This window comes from Sapajus apella, unplaced genomic scaffold (assembly GCF_009761245.1).
Source record: "Sapajus apella isolate SASKATOON/1434 unplaced genomic scaffold, GSC_monkey_1.0 scaffold17, whole genome shotgun sequence".
Classification (NCBI taxonomy): domain Eukaryota; kingdom Metazoa; phylum Chordata; class Mammalia; order Primates; family Cebidae; genus Sapajus; species Sapajus apella.
In genome coordinates, this window is record NW_022436957.1 from 22,623,684 (window position 1) to 22,640,973 (window position 17,290).

Genomic DNA, 17,290 nt, shown 5'->3' on the forward strand with positions numbered 1-17,290 from the left:
GGCTAAGATGGCAAGAATTTGTGGATGAGAGTACCGGAGAAGAGAGAGTTGCACAGAAAAAAAAGAAATGCATAGAGAAAGAGCTCCAGTGAATTTCAGAGGATTCCACTGGAGTCCTCAGCTGCAGACACATCAGTCCATGAATGGGAAGAAACCCCCTCAACACTAGAAAGAAGCAGACAGAGAAATTGTTGAAAGTTCACACAAGGCCAGGAATATTTTGTGTTTCTCAGCAACAAAGAGAAAAAAAAAATCTTGAAATACATGAAATTTTAAGCAGAATACTAAGAATATTTTCTCAGTAGTAAAGTTATTAACTGCTTGATTCCCCTAACAAAGATGAAGCAAAATTTGAAAGGATAAACTGTTTCCAGGTCACTGAATTGCATCACAGAACAATGCCTAAGAGTATTTAAAAGAACACAAAATACTCTGAAACACAACAAGTTAAAAGTCACAATGGTTGGCATACTATACAATACCTATGAGGCATACAAAGGTGCAGGAAAATACAATCCATAATGTGATGAAAAATCAAGCAATAGAAACAAAACTACAAAAGATACATATGATAGAATTAACAGCCAAGAATATGGAAACAGTTGTTATAACCATATGTAATAAGCTCAAGAAGGTGTAGAAAAGCATTATCATAGAAAAATACATAAAGAGCACAAAAGTAAACTTTAAGAGATGAAAAATACACAGAATGAAATTAAAGTTTATCTAGACACTACAGAAGAAAATATTAACAAACATTAAGACACTGCAATAGAAACTATCCAAAATAAACTTATACCAAAGTCTTAAAAAATGAACAGAGCATCAATGATTACAGGACAAGCCAAGTGCTTGATATAATGGAATTATTGCATCCACTAAAAGAACAAAATAAAGATGCATAGTTAACATTACAACAAAAGAGTTAAAATGGGGTTGTGAAGAATAATCAATCCAAACTGAGGGAGAATAATAAAAAGGAAATAAGAACAGTTTGGACAAACAGAAATCAAATGACACAGTCAACTGAAACACAAACATCTTTAATTACATTACATGAAAATAATAAAAATGCCCCAATTAAAAGATAAATATTGGCAAATTGGATAATAAATAGCATGGCCCAACTATATGCTATCTGGTTGAAGCCCACTTTAAATATAAAAACACAGATAACCTAAAAGTAAAAAGATTATGAAGTATATGTCATGCTAACACTACTCCAGTTATATTGTTATCAGGGAAAAGACAAATTTCAGAAGAATTAATATTAACAAGAACAAAGAGGGCCAGTTTATAATGACAAAAGAATAATTCATAAAAGAACACAGAAATCCTGAATGTTTATGCACCTAGTATCAGAGCTTCAAAATTGTTGAAGCAAAGCACTAATAAAAATAAAACAAGCAATAAACAAATCCATAATCATGGTTACATACTTAAACACCCAATGCCAAGGATTGTTAAACCCAGGAGTTATAAAACTAATAAGAATTTAGGAGACTTCAGCAACACTATTAACTAACAACCTAACTGACATTTATACAACGGTCTACCCACTAAAAACAGAATAAATTTTCATTTTCAGTGCACATTAAATATATATAAACATATATGATACACTTATCATAAAGATGGCCGAATTAATTTAAAAGGATTAAAATCACCTAAAATATGCTTTTGACCACAATAGAATTAAATTAAAATCAGTATTCAAAAATATATCTGGAAAAATGTCCTTAAAACCATAAATAACATACTTTTAAATGACCAGTGGTTCAAAGAAAAAATTAAAAGTGGTATTTGAAAGTACTTTAACTCAACGAAAAGGAAACATCACATGGCATTAAGTAGAATGCAGCTAAAACAATGCTTAGAAAGAAATTTATAGCTCTACATGTTCATATTTTTTAAAAAGGTCTTAAATTAATGACTTTCACTTTAAGAAGTCAGAACAAAGAAAGAAGAAAAAATTAATCTCAAAGTTAATTAACCCCAAAGAAAATTAAAAATTAATTTTCTTTGGGGTTAATGAAAAAATTAAAAAAATAACCCCAAAGAAAAAAAGAAAATCGTAAATATGGGTGCAGAAGTAAATGAACTAGGAAATTCAAAAATTGGCAAAATTTAAAAAACCAAAAGATGTTTATTGGCATATTAATAAAACTTCAGCCGAAATCTTCAAGAAAAATAAGAAAAATAAACAACTTATCAAAATCCTGAATGAGAGAGAAAATAATCACTTACAGATCCCACATACTTTAAAAATAAAATGAATATTGTGAACAACTTTCCCTCAATAAATTTGACAATTCCTGAAATGAAGAAATTCCTTGAAAGACACAACTACCAAAGCTAACAGAAGAATAATACATAACCTGAATATCCCATTGTACACAGATGTTCATATCAGCTTTATTTTTAATAGCTAAACATGGAAACAATTCCAATGTCCAACAACAGGTGAATGGATAAACAAAGTGTTATACCCATACAGATTAATAAGGAGTGAAGTATTGTTACATGCTCAAAGTAAATATGTTAAGTGAAGCAAACCAAACTGAGTACATATTGTAATAATTCAATTTATTAAAAATTACAGAACATGCATGTTAATCTATCTTGCCACAAAGCAGATCAGTGGTACCTTAAAATGCAGGGGCACGGGGGAAGAAGGAGGTAAGGATGAATTTCAAAAGTCCAGAAGGATGATAGATATGTTCACTATTTTAACTGTGGTGATTATTTCATGAGTGTATACATATGTCAAAAGTTATCAAATTACTCACTTTAAATATATGCAGTTCATTGCTAATTATACTTCTATACAGCTGTAAAAATATTAGCATAGGCTAGGATACGCTGAGATTTCAAATAGTTTGAAAATTGTGGCAGGATTAACATACCAAAATTTATTTCTCTATCAAACATAGCTGGATACATGTCAAGGCAGAGTTCCAGAGCAGGCATATATATACATACATACATATATATATATATATATATATATATATATATATATGCACTACAAGGTGTATGCAGGGATGTTTCTTAACATGAAAATTGGATGATGATGAAAGAAAAAAAGATAGGGAGGGAGATAAAAAGAGCAGATTGAAGCAGAAAGGGGAAAGAAGGAAGGAAGGAAGGAAGGAAGGAAGGAAGGAAGGAAGGAGGGAAGGGGGGAAGGAAAGGAAGTTATGCAATGAGCAACAGAGGTTACTTTTAACAGCAAGATTTATAATATTTAAAACCTTAAATTTCAGTTTAAAGGTTGTTCATTTTATCAAAATTCAGTAAATTCCTATGATTTTCTTTTCTGTAAATTCTTAGCCCTGCATTATGTACTCTGTCGTTTAAATATGACACAATTGATTTGTCCATTGTCTTCTGAACATAGTCAGCTATAGTGTGATATTTATATTTGTCCCCAAAGCAGGTCTCTACAAAATAAGGGTAGCTGCTGAGCACAGGTTGACTAACATAGACAATTATTTTATTTTGAGGTCCTTAAATTACTAATAAAAAATGCCCCCCTACCACCTTCACATCATTGTTATAAAAAGTTAAACCTGTGCATAGTTTATGAAATCTCTATTCCAAATTTATTGATACCAATGTGAGTGTTCAACATATTGTATTGCCTATATCTCTAATATGGTTTTGTTCTGTGTCCCCAACAAAATCTTACCTTGAATTGTAAGAGTCCCCATGTGTCATAGGAGGGAACCAGTGGGAGGTAATTGAATCATGGGGGTGGGTCTTTCCCATGCTGTTCTTGTGATAGTGAATAAGTCTCATAAGATCTGAGGGTTTTATAAAGGGCAGTTCCCCTGCACAAGCTCTTTCCTGCCACCATGTAAGATGTGAATTCGCTCCTTGTTTACCTTCAGCCATGATTGTGAGGCCTCCCTAGCCATGTGGAACTGTGAATCCATTAAATCTCTTTCCTTTGTAAATTACCCAGTATCAGGTATGTCTTTAATAGCAGCATGAGAACAGACTAATTCAGTAAATTGGTACCAATAGAGTGGGGTGCTGCTGTAAGGACCCCTGAAAATGTGGAAGCAACTTTGGAACTGGGTAACAGGCAGAAGTTGGAACAGTTTGGAGGGCTCAGAAGAAAATAGGAAAATATGGGATAGTTTGGAACTTCCTAGAGACTTGTTGAATGGCTTTGACCAAAATGCTGATAGTGACATGGACAAAAATGTCCAAGCTGAGGTGGTCTCAGATGGAGAAGATGAACTTATTGGGAACTGGAGTAATGGTCACTCTTGGTATGCAAAGAGACTGGTGGCATTTTTGCCCCTGCCCTAGAGATCTGTGGAACTTTGAACTTGAGAGAGATGCTTAGGGTATCTGGCAGAAGAAATTCCTAAGCAGTAAAGTGTTTCAGAGGAAACAGAGCATAAAATTTGGAAAATTTGCAGCCTGATGATACAATAGAAAAGAAAAACCCATTTTTCTGGGAAGAAATTCAGGTCTGCTGCAGAAATTTGCATAAGTAACAAATTGCTGAATGTTAATCACCAAGACAATGGGGAAAATGTCTTCAGGGCATGTCAGGGGTCTTCACAGCACCCTCTCCCATCACAGGCTCAGAGGCCTAGGAGGGGAAATTGGTTGCCTGGGTCAGGTCCAGGGCCCCCTACTACATGCAGGCTAGGGACTTGGTGCCCTATGTCCCAGCAGCTCCAGCCATGGCTAAAAGGGGCCAAGGCACATCTCAGGCCATGGCTTCAGAGAGTTCAAGCCCCAGGCCTTGGCAGCTTCCATGTGGTGTTGAGCCTGCAGATACACAGAGGTCAAGAATTGGGATTTGGCAACCTCTGCCTAGATTTCAGAGGATGTATGGAAAGGCCTGGATATCCAGATAGAAGTTTGCTGCAGGGGCAGGCTCTCATGGAGAACCTCTCCTAGGGCAGTGTGGAAGGGAAATGTTGGGTTGGAGTCCCCACACAGAGTCCCCACTGAGGCACTGTCTAGTGGAGCAGTGAGAAGAGGGCCATCATCTTCCAGACCCCAGAATGGTAGATCCACCAACAGCTTGCACTGTGCCACAGTCAATGCCAGACTGTGAAAGCAGCTGGGAGGGAGGCTATACCCTGCAAAGCAACAGGGGTGGGGCTGCCCAAGGCCATGGGAGCCCACCTGTTGCATCAACATGACCTGGATGTGAGACATGGAATCAAAGGAGATCATTTCAGAGCTTTAAGATTTTACTGCCCCATTGGATTTCAGACTTACACGGGACTTGTAGACCTTTTGTTTTGGCCAATTTCTCCCATTTGGAATGGGTGTATTTACCAGAATGCCTGCACTCCCATTGTATCTAGAAAATAATTAACTTGCTTTCAATTTTACAGGCTCATAGGCAGAAGGGACTTCCCTTGTCTCAGCTGAGACTTTGGATGGTAGACTTTGGAGTTAATGTTGTAATGAGTTAAGACTTTGGGGGACTGTTGGGAAGGCATGACTGTTTTTGAAATGTGAGGGCATAGATTTGAAGGGGCCAGGGACAGAATTATATGGTTTGGCTTTGTGTCCCCACCCAAATTTCAGCTTGAATTGTGATAATCCCCGTGTGTCCTAGAAGGGACCCAGTGGGTGGTAATTGAATTATGAGGTGCACTGTAATTGTCTCAAGTTGTAATTGTATCAAATCATTTTTTTTCAGACTTTACCTTGCTATTTTTACAATAATTGTTTGAGGAAAAATGATTCAACATTGGAAAGAAAATTCTTTTTATCCGACCTTGTATCATCTGTTTCTAATGTCTCCTTCATATGCTGGCAGAGAAAAGATCAGCAGTAAAAACAACAGATGTTAGGATCCATTTACTTGATAATGATTCCTTAGTAATTCCGTGGGCTTGATTGGGGCTATTAGTCAAGAGTTTCCAGATACTTTTAGATTAAAAAAATTAAATGTCTAGTTCATTCAATGCCAATTTTACATTTTTAATTTACATCTATGAAGAAATAGCAGCTTCTTTTGTCTTTTTTAAATTACAAGCTGGAGATCACGTAGGTAGCATATCACACACAGGATTGCTATCATTCCAATAATGGTTGTCACTCTAACCTTTGACTTTGAAAGGGAAGAAACAATTTCTGCTATATTCCTTTTTTAGCCACTCTTCTTTTATCTTTCACCTTTAGCTTGCTTGAGAAAGATTGTATTCCTTAGATTTGTTGCTTGAAATATCAAGGAATACAATAACTAGGCATTGAAAGAAATATCCATAACAATTCAAATATATGACTGCACCAGAGAATCTAGTTTTACCAGTGTTTTAAAAATCCATACAGGATTTTTTTCTTAAAGAAAAAATTCTGTATTTTCCTGAAATATTTTAAAAAAATACATTAAAATGAAACACAACCAAACAAGAGTTTCATTTGTTCTGTGCTCCAAAAATTAACCAATACTTACTGTCATCCATGTCACAACTGAATTTGTAATTAATTTGAGGAAACAAAGGAGAACAGAAAATCTGATAAAAGTATACTAAATAATTTGCAAGTGAAAAATCAATATTTGAAATTAAAAAAAAGTTTCTATGCTTATGCTATTAAAATAAACATTGTAAACACAGACAAATTCAGTTACAAAGATATCCATTAACAAAAATGACCAGCTATAAAAATGAATATATTTAATTTTAAAAGAACAATGGATAAAATGTCTTTCAAAGTAAGAGTGGCACATTTAACATATTGTATTTATAGAATTATGGAATAAAATATGTTGAAAAATTCCATTGGTACCAAGAAATTTGGGACAGAGATTTCATAAAATGTGTATAGATTTGAGATTTTATAACAGTTAAATGCATCTTTTATTCAATAGGTAATGAATATGTCAATCAATTTACAATAAAGTTTTAATTTTTCCAATGATTTATGCACCAAATAGTGATATGGGGTATTAGGAGAAGAGATCATTGTATTTAAATTAAGTTTTGCAAAGCAGGAGAGATCCAAGATGGCCAATTAGGAGCAGCTCAGGATTGCAGCTCCCAGTGAAAGCTCAGAGGGAACAGGCGACTGGAACACCTGGGAGAGAGTCAACTGTTCAACTGAAAAAAAAAAAAAAGGCTCTGAGACAGGGAGCCAGGTGATCAGGCTTGGCTGGTATTACCCCCACAAAAAAATAGCAATTGGAAACTCTGTGGGTTGAGAGTTTCACAGCAAGCACAGCTGAACGTGGGAAGGTTCAACTCTGTGGGGGAGGGGCATCCGCCATTACCGAGGCACCCCACCACTACGGAGGTAGGCTGCCTCCTTGCTGGGCAGGGCAGCCCTGAAAAAAAAAAAGAAGTCAGCAACACAATGGAAACTCATAAATAAAGCCCTAACTCCCAGGGACTGAGCACCAGGGGAAAAAATAGGCGGGGTTATGAGTTCTGCTGCAGCAGACTTAAACATACCTGCCCAGCAGCTCTGAATGAACAACGGAGCTCACAGCTCAGCACTTGAGCTCCTATAAAGGGCAGACTGTCTTCTTAAGGAGCTCCCTGACCTCCATATATCCAAAGAGTCACCTCATAAAGCAGAGCTTAGACTGATATTTGGTGGGTATCCTTCTGGGACAAAGATAGCAGAAGAAGAAACTGGTAGCAACCCTTAAATTTCTGCAGCTGCTGCAGGTGATCCCCAGGCAAGCAGGGCCTGGAGTGGACCTCAGCAGTCCTACAGCAGAGGGGCCAGACTGTTAGAAGGAAAACTAAGAAACAGAAATAACTTTATCATCAACAAACTGGACATCCACTCAGAGACCCAATCTGAAAGTCAGCAACTACAAAGACGACAGGTGGATAAATCCACAAAGATGGGAAGAAACCAGCGCAAAAAGGCTGAAAACACCCAAAACCAGAATGCCTCTCCTCCTACAAGGGATCACAACTCCTCACCAGCAAGGGAATAAGGCCTGATGGAGAATGAGTGTGATGAATTGACAGAATCAGGCTTCAGAAGGTGGATAATAAGAAACTTAAGTGAGCTAAAAGAACATGTTCTAACCCAATGCAAAGAAACTAAGAACCTTGAAAAAAGATTTGATGAAATAATAATGAAAATAGACAATTTAGAGAGGAATATAAGTGAATTGATGGAGCTGAAACACACAACATGAGAACTTCGTGAAGTATGCACAAGTTTTAACAGTCAAATTGACCAAGCAGAAGAAAGGATATCAGAGGTCAAAGATCAACTCAATGAAACAAAACGAGAAGGCAAGATTAGAGAGAAAAGGGTAAAAAGGAACGAACAAAGTCTCCAAGAAATATGGGACTATGTGAAAAGACCTAATCTAGGTTTGATAGGTGTACCTGAATGTGATGAAGAGAATGAATCCAAGCTGGAAAATAATCTTCAGGATATTATCCAGGAAAACTTCCCCAACCTAGCAAGGCAGGCCAATATTCAAGTCCAGGTAATACAGAGAACACCACCAAGATATTCCTCAAGAAGAGCAACCCCAAGGCATATAATTGTCAGATTCACTAGTGTTGAAATGAAGGAGAAAATGCTAAGGGCAGCCAGAGAGAAAGGTCAGGTTACCCACAAAGGGAAGCCCATCAGACTCACAGCAGATCTCTCAGTAGAAACCCTACAAGCCAGAAGAGAGTGGGGGCCAATATTCAACATCCTTAAAGTAAAGAACTTTCAACCCAGAATTTCATATCCAGCCAAACTAAGTTTCAAAGTGAAGGAAAAATAAAATCCTTTGTGAACAAGCAAGTACTCAGAGATTTCATCACCGCTAGGCCTGCTTTACAAGAGCTCCTGAAAGAAACACTACACATAGAAAGGAACAACCAGTATCAGCCACTCCAAAAACATACCAAAAGGTAAAGAGCACCAACATAATGAAGAATCTGCATCAACTAATGGGCAAAACAGCCAGCTAGCATTAAATGGCAGTATCAAATTCACACATATCAATATTAACCCTAAATGTAAATGGACTAAATGCCCTAATCAAAAGAAAAAGACAGGCAAATTGGATAAAAAGCCAAAACCCATCGATGTGTTTTATCCAGGAAACCCAACTCATAAGCAAGCATACACAAAGGTTCAAAATAAAGGGATGGAGGAAGATTTACCAACCAAATGGAGCGCAAAAAAAAAAAAAAAAAAAGCAGGAGTTGCAATTCTCATCTCTGATAAAATAGACTTTAAAGCAACAAAGATAAAAAGAGACGAAGAAGGACATTACATAATGGTAAAAGGATTAATGCAACAAGAAGAGCTAACGATCCTAAATATATACACACCCAATACAGGAGCACCCAGATACATAAGGCAAGTTCTTAATGACTTACAAAGAGACTTAGACTCCCACACAATAATAATAGGAAACTTTAACACCCTATTGTCAATATTAGAGAGATTAACGAGGCAGAAAATTAACAAGGATATCCAGGACTTGAACTCAGACCTGGAACAAGGAAATCTAATAGACATTTACAGAACTCTCCACTCCAAACACACAGAATATACATTCTTCTCAGCACCACATCACACCTACTCTATAAGTGACCACATAATTGGAATTAAATCACTCCTCAGCAAATGCATAACATTTCACAGGTTTAAGTGAAATATTGGTTGACTGCTTGTTTGCTATCTTCCTCCCTTATTCCTTCCTGTCTCCATTGTCAAGCACAATTATTGGCATAAAAGAGGTTTTTAATACCCATTTTTAGACTGCACTCCAGCTTGGGCAATGCAGCAAGACTCCCGATCTCTCTCCCTCTTTCTCTTCCTCTTCCTCTCTTTCTCTCTTTCTCTCTCTTTCTTTCTCTTTATTTCTTTCTTTCCTTCTCTTTCTTTCTTTCCTTCCTTCCTTAAAAAAAAAGTTTTGCAAAACAAAATTAAACTCTAAAATCAGTTGATAATTGTTTTGTCTGGATTTTGTGGACTTATCTAAATTGAGTAATGATTTCCCCACAACATGTGTTTTACTGATTTACTCCCTTTCTAACATTACCTCACTGTATAGTTTTTAAAATAAACTACAAGGTTTGATAGTTTTTCTTTTAAATGAAGTCAGTATGTTGTTTGATATGTTTGAAGGCAGTATGTTTTCTTCTTGATTAAAAATGAATTAGTTAACCATGCATATGGATTTTTATTAACTAATATAGAAACATTAACAAAATAAAGATTTCCCTGTCCTGGTCCCTCCCCATTGCTGATGCCTTTCTAAATCAAATATTTAACATTTATATTAATTATTTTAGTTTTCCTTTTTATTTCCATTTATCTGCATAATGTAGCTATACCACTATTTCATTTTTTCCTTTTTTAAAGACTCTAAAGGAAATGTGTTAAATCCATGGTTTCACTTCCTGCTGGCAAGTATTTTTATCAAGGTTTTGGGTAATCATCCAAACAGATTTTATCACTCATCCACAGATGTGCATGTGCACACACACACACACACACACACACACACACAGTGTACAAATGAAAGCATTTTTTCTTTCCCCCTTTGCACTTTGTATATTTACCTTAACAAAAAATATATCTCATTCTTATTAAAGGTTGCAGAATATTGCTGGTTGCAACAATATAAAAGTTTGCAGACATATTCCCCTTTGGTAAATATTCCCATTTTTCTTGCTTTTGCTTTACAAATTATGCTGCAACAAACAAACAACCCTGTATACCTTCATTTCTACAGGTGAGAATTGTTGATTGGTATAAATAAAATGGAATATTTGCTGCATCACATAGATGTGCATTTTAATTTAATAGATATAGCAAGTGGCCATCAAAGTGAAATTAATTTTAATTCCCATCATCTATTTGTAAAAATACACATTTCCCCACAGAGTGCTCCCAAACTTTTTGAGTTCAACAACTCAAAAGACAAAATAGTGGATGTAATTGTTACCCCAAAGGGCATATGGTATGTAATTGAAACTGACCTAATTGTCCCATATAACTGATGTTCATGATTTCTTTTGATTAAACATAGAAATTGACCCTCCCAGTCTTAAAACTTGAGAAAACTACATTTGTCTGATCAGAATTCCTTTCTCAGAAAAAAAAATATTGGGCCTCCCAGAATATATCAAGGGACTGAAACTTACCAGATCATTGCATCTGGACAATGAAACATCAGACACCTCACCCATCATGATTGCCTAAGCGACCACCTGCTTCCTGTTGACTAACTTCCCTTCTTTAGTCCTCCCTGATTCCTGTTTTCCTGCATGTAGTTACATTTCTTCCCTGCTTTATAAACCAGTGATTTTAGTTGTTTAAGGAGGTGGATTTAAGATTGATCTCTTTTTCTACTCAGCTGCAGCACCCCATTAAAGACTTCTTCCCTAGCAAAACTCATGTCTCAGTGACTGGCTTTCTTTACAGTGATCTAGACCAAAGCCCTGGTGTTTTGGTAACAGGATAATGATGTTGACACTATTTTCATATGCCTAAAATTAGATGTATTTAATTTTTTTGCAAAATATATTCTATGTTATTTTCCCATTTTTATTAAATTGTTGGCATTTTTTATATTGCTTTATAGGCAGCATTGGTAGACTGTAGAAATCAGCCCTTTGTCATGTTTCCATGTCAACTGCAGTATTTTTGTAATGAACTCATGATATAATTAAACATGGCTATTTTTTCTTTGCCATTCACAGGTAGTTTGTTTCACTCTTATGCTTCCCTGAAAGTGCTTGGCCAGAGTACTTTGGCTATAAACCAGAGTACTTGGTCTTCAACGAGAAGGGACTGTCTCAGAGACCCAGGAAATGGTCTATGCCAGGTAGTATGGGGCACAGACTTCTGAGAAATTGCTAAAATAATATTGACAACATACCATGAACTGAGTCAGGATATCCAGATATCTAGTGAAGAAGCTGATGAGTTCATGAAACTTCTGATTCAACTCAGCATAATTTTATCATGTCTTTCAAGGAGAGAATTTAAATAAATTAGCTAAATTTGAAATCTTGCATTCCCATTTGTTTAACAGTTATTTAAATTCATTACATTGCTTCATATAAGTAACTATTATTCTTGACTATAAAATTAAGTTGTTCTGTGCTTGGCTTATTTCACTTGGCATAATGTCTTCCTTGGTCATCCATGTTATCACAAAGGGTAAGATGTTTTTCTTTCCCGAGAATGATTTTTCTCAAGATGGCTGACTAGAAACATCAGATGCCAGTTCTCCTCAGAAAGATCAAAGTTACAAGTGAATGGTCATGACCTGAATGGAAAGCTAAAGGAAGAGAGCCAGGACTTGTTGGAGAACCCACAGGAAAATGCTAGCGCACAGAAAGGGAAGAAAGCAAGACTCTGGCAGAGATTGACCCTTGAGGAGCTTGAGGTCCCACAGAGAGGGTAAGTGTGCTGGTTCTTTGCTCCACTCACTCCTGTGACAAACTGCTGACTGACAAATTGTTGGAGAGCACCTCTGTCCTCATTAACCCCTGAAATGCTGTCAGTGGTAATTTGGGAACTTACTGGGGATAGAGCCCCAGATGGCTTGCTTATACAAAATTTTCTTGAACTACTAGTCTGCTCTTAATAAGAGTTTATGAAAAAAAAAATACTTCCTCTTTACCTTTAGAATAATCCGTCTAGAAATTAAAGATCCTGTCTTATCAGAATATCCTCTGTTTTATGTTGACTTTACTATGCCCTTGATTATTTAGAACAAAATCTCATCAATTTTAAAAGCTAATAAGGTTTTATAAAGTCATATTACCTCCTATATTTACTTCTGAAATTTCGTATAACCATTTCATTAAATAAGAAGCCAAATACTGTATTTAAGTGACCCATGATTTTATTTAACCAAGTGTTGAAATCTCCTGATAACATTTGATATTTGTCTTCCAGAAATAAAATCCTAAATAATATCTTTCTGATTTCAAGCTTTGAGATTTTCCAGGAGATACCTGGAAAATTACAAAGGATCTTTCATCTCGTTAAAAGAGATGGGTTAGAATAATATATCAAATTATTGAAATGTTATGAGTTGCATTTAACAAAGAAGATAAAAGACCTCTACAAGGGTAACTACAAAACACAGATAAAATAAATAATAGATGACACATACAAATAAAAAAATCCCATGCTCATCAATTAGAAGAATTGATACCATTAAAATAACCATACTGCCCCAAAAAATCTACAGTTCAACAAGATTCCTATCAAATTTACCAATGCCATTTTTCACAGAATTAGAAAAAATAATTATAAAATTAATATGGAACCAAAAAAAGTACCCAAATAGTGAAAACAGTCCTAGGAAAAAAGAACAAAGCCAGAGGCATCACATTGCCTAACAAAACTACACTACACAGGCCAAGTGTGCTGGCTCATTCCTGTAATCCCTGCACTTTGAGTGGCTGAGGCAGGTGGATCACCTGAGTTCAGGAGTTTGAGATCAGCCTGGCCAACATGGTGAAACCCTGTCTCTACTAAAAATTTAAAAAATTACCTGAGTGTGGTGGCAGGTGTCTGTAATCCCAATTACTCAGAGGCTGAGGCAGGAGAATGGCTTGAACCCAGGAGGTAGAGGTTGCAGTAAGCCAAGATTGTGCCATTGCACTCTAGCCTGGGCGACAAGAGTGAAACTCTGTCTCAGAAACAAAAAACAACTATACCACCAGGCTATGGTAACCAAAATAGTATGGTACTAATACAAAAGCAGACATACAGATGAGTGGAACAGAATAGAGAAATCAGAAATAAATCCACATACCTAACTGATCTTCAACAAAGCCGACAAAAGTGAACAATGGGGAAAGGTTACCCTATTCAATAAACGGTGCTGGGAAAACTGGCTAGCCATATGCAGAAGAATGAAAGCTGATCCCTACCTCTCACCATATAAAAAGTTATCTCAAGATAGATTAAGGACTTAAATTTAAGACCTGAACTTATAAAAATTCTAGAGGAAAACCTAAGGAAAACTTTTCTAAATATCATCCTGGACAAAGAACTTATGACTAAGACCTCAAAAGCAAACGTAACAAAACAAAAATGCACAAATAGGGTTTGATTAAACTAAAGAAACAGACAGCAAATGAAACAATCACTGGAGTAAACAGACAAGAGGAAATATTTGCAAACTATGCATCTGATAAAGAACTAATACCCAGAATTTATAGGGAATTCAAACAACTAAAGCAAGAGAAAAACAAATAACCATATTATAAAGTCAGCAAAGCATATAAATAGAAATTTCTCAAAAGACATAAAAGTGGCCGACAAACAGATGAACAAATGCTCAACATTTCTAATTATCAGATAAATGCAGATTAAAATCACAGTGAGATACCATGTGATATGGTTTCGTTCTGTGGCCCCAACAAAATCTCATGTTGAATTGCAATCCCCAGGTGTTGGAGAGGGACCTGGTGAGAGATGAGATGATTGGATCATGGGGGTGCTTTCCCTTATGCTGTTTTCATGATAATGAGTGAGTTCTCATAGGATCTGGTGGTTGGTAACTGTGTGCCAGCTCCCCCCTTGCTCTCTCTCTCCTGACATCATATAAGACATGCCTTGCTTCCCCTTTGCCTTCTGCCATGATTGTGAGTTTGCTAAGGCCTCCTCAGCCATGCAGAATTGTAAGTCAATTAAATCTCTTTTCTAGAGGAAGTCAAATTGTCTCTATTTGCAGATGACATGATTGTATATTTAGAAGACCTCATCGTCTCAGCCCAAAATTTCCTGAAACTGATAAGCAACTTCAGCAAAGTCTCAGGATACAAAATCAATGTGCAGAAATCACAAGCATTTCTAAACACCAATAACAAACAGAGAGCCAAATCAAAAGTGAACTCCCATTCATAATTGCTATAAAGAGAATAAAATACCTAGGAATACAACTAACAAAGGATATAAAGGACCTCTTCAAGGAGAACCATAAACCACTGCTCAGTGAAATAACAAAGGACACAAACAGATGGAAGAACATCCCATGCTCATGGTGGGGAAGAATCAGCATTAAGAAAATGGCCATACTGCCCAAAGTAATTTATAGATTCAACACTATCCTCATCAAGCTACCAATGCCCTTCTTCACAGAACGGTAAAAAACACTTGAAACCTCATATGGAGCCAAAAGAGAGCCTACATAGCCAAAACAATCCTAAGCAAAAAGAACAAAGCTGGAGGCATCATGCTGCCTGACTTCAAACTCTACTACAAGGCCACAGTAATCAAAACAGCATGGTACTGGTACCAAAACAGAGACATAGACCAATGGAACAGAACAGAGACCTCGGAAGCAACAGCACACATCTACAATCATCTGGTCTTTGACAAACCTGAGAAAAACAAGCAATGGGGAAAGGATTCCCTGTTTAATAAGTGGTGTTGGGAAAACTGGCTAGCCATGTGCGGAAAGCAGAAACTGGACGCCCCCTTCCTTATGCTTTACACTAAAATTAACTCCAGATTGATTAAAAATCTAAACATAAGACCTAACACCATAAAAACCTTAGAAGAAAACCTAGGCAAAACCATTCAGGACATATGCATAGGCAAGGACTTCATGACTAAAACACTAAAAGCAATGGCAACAAAAGCCAAAATAGACAAATGGGATCTAAGTAAACTCCAGAGCTTCTGCACAGCAAAAGAAACAATCATTAGAGTGAACCAGCAACTAACAGAATGGGAAAAATTTTTTACAATCTACCCATCTGACAAAGGGCTAATATGCAGAGTCTACAAAGAACTAAAACAGATTTACAAGAAAACAAACAAACAAACCCATTTGAAAGTGGGCAAAGGATATGAACAGACACTTTACAAAAGAAGGCATACATGAGGCCAACAAACATATGAAAAAATGCTCATCATTACTGGTCATTAGAGAAATGCAAATCCAAACCACATTGAGATACCATCTCACGCCAGTTAGAATGGCGATCATTAAAAAATCTGGAGACAACAGATGCTGGAGAGGATGTGGAGAAATAGGAACACTTTTACACTGTTGGTGGGAGTGTAAATTAGTTCAACCATTGTGGAAGACAGTGTGGCGATTCCTCAAGGACCTAGAAATAGAAATTCCATTTGACCCAGCAATCCCATTACTGGGTATATATCCAAAGGATTATAAATCATTCTACTATAAGGACACGTGCACACGAATGTTCATTGCAGCACTGTTTACAATAGCAAAGACCTGGAGCCAACCCAAATGCCCATCGATGATAGACTGGACAGGGAAAATGTGGCACATATACACCATGGAATACTATGCAGCCATAAAAAACGAAGAGTTTGTGTGCTTTGTAGGGACTTGGATGAACCTGGAAACCATGATTCTCAGTAAACTGACACAAGAACAGAAAACCAAATACCACATGTGCTCACTCATAGGTGGATGTTGAACAAAGAGAACACATGGACACAGGGAGGGGAGCATCACACACTGGGGTCTGTCAGGGAGAAATAGGGGAGAGACAGCAGGTGGTGGGGAGCTGGGGAGAGACAGCATGGGGAAAAATGCCAGATATAGGTGATGGGGAAGAAGGCAGAAAATCACACTGCCATGTGTGTACCTATGCAACAATTTTGCATGTTCTTCACATGTACCTCAAAACCTAAAATGCAATTAAAAAAAAAAAGAAAAAAAAGGAATGGCTCACCATATGCAAATCAATAAATGTGATACACCCCATTAACAGAATGAAGAACAAAAACCATATGATCATCTCAATAGACGCAGAAAAAGCATTTGACAAAATTCAACATTTTTAATGATAAAAACTCTCAACAAATTAGTTATAAAGACAATGTACCTCAACACCATAAAGGTCATGTATCACAAACCCACAGATAATATCATACGCAACAGTGAAAAGTTAAAGCTTTTAACATCAGGCACAGTATAAGCATGCCCAATCTTGCCATTTCTATTCAACACAATAATGGAAGTCTTAGCCAAAGTGATTAGGAAAGAGAAATAATAAAAAACAACTCACAGAGAAGGGAGTTAAATTGTTTCTGTTTATAGATGAAATTATTATATATATATAAATGATATTAATGATTATATATGTGTATATATATAAAACCATTTCTGGTATATATATATATATATATATATATATTCAAATATTTATTGAATTCATTTATTATTTCCAACAGTTTTTCTGATAGTCTATAGGTTATATATATATATATCCTATATATATAACCTATATATATATATAACATATATATATATGTTATATATATATAGGTTTCATATATATATATAGGTTATATATATAGGATATATATATATATA